The 819-nt window shown below is 40.5% G+C and overlaps 1 protein-coding gene across 1 annotated transcript in view; it reads left to right on the top strand.

The window, feature by feature from the left end:
* The window catches only part of PTPRM (protein tyrosine phosphatase, receptor type M), a 734,228-nt gene that overhangs the window by 229,784 nt on the left and 503,625 nt on the right, over nt 1-819 (top strand). The gene's annotated exons all lie outside the window — the stretch shown is intronic.

Below are 819 nucleotides of genomic sequence, written 5' to 3' on the forward strand. Positions count from 1 at the left end.
GATCTTAATTTTTTGTCAGTGGTCTTGAGAGTATTGGAGAGCTATTGCAGAGGCTGTCCATGGTTGTGCATGATCTATGTAGGCTACAGTTTATCTTTTTGCAAATGATATTCAGCTCTGTGGTTACCATTGAAATCTAGATACTGCAGAGGAAAAATGCTCATATTATAAAAGCAAAATAAATGTTCCCAGATAGGGGAAACATTAATAAAGTGCCATGTATTTCTTGTGTTTTTTATTGTGTTTTTTACCCATTCTTTGGTGAAATAATTTGTAGTTTCTAGATCATGCTTCCCCAGGCCGTCCCTCTGGGTCTACAGTTAGCAAGCATAATCTGTTTGGGGTTTGTTTGTTTTTTTTCAATCTACTGGGGGCAGGAAGGATGCAATGTTGAAAAGCCAGATGGTTAGATTGCTGCAGCTGTTTGTTGATTACCAGGGATCCTGGTTTCCTCTCTTAAAAAATCCAAAATTCTCAAATAAAAAATAAAAAATTCTCTCATTAAAAATCCCCCAATCCTCATTTTTAAAGTGAAACACCACGTGTGTGTGTGTGTGTGTGTGTGTGTGTGTGTGTGTGTATGTGTATTAGAGCTGTGTGATGCTTCGGGTGCTGATTCAATTTGGAGGAGATTGAACCTGATTCGGTGGCTGAATCTCCAAATCTGAATCAAATCAGGGGACCAATAAAAAGCTCTGAATTAATTCGAAGCTCTCCAAAACTTCGGAAAAGATTCGGAGACCTTTGATGATTCGGGCAGTCCTTGCCCGCTGCAGGGACCTGGAGCTGGACTTGAAGCTGGTAAGTAGGGGGCGGGGG

This window comes from Alligator sinensis, unplaced genomic scaffold (genome assembly GCF_000455745.1).
Source record: "Alligator sinensis unplaced genomic scaffold, ASM45574v1 scaffold597_1, whole genome shotgun sequence".
NCBI classification, from domain to species: Eukaryota; Metazoa; Chordata; order Crocodylia; family Alligatoridae; genus Alligator; species Alligator sinensis.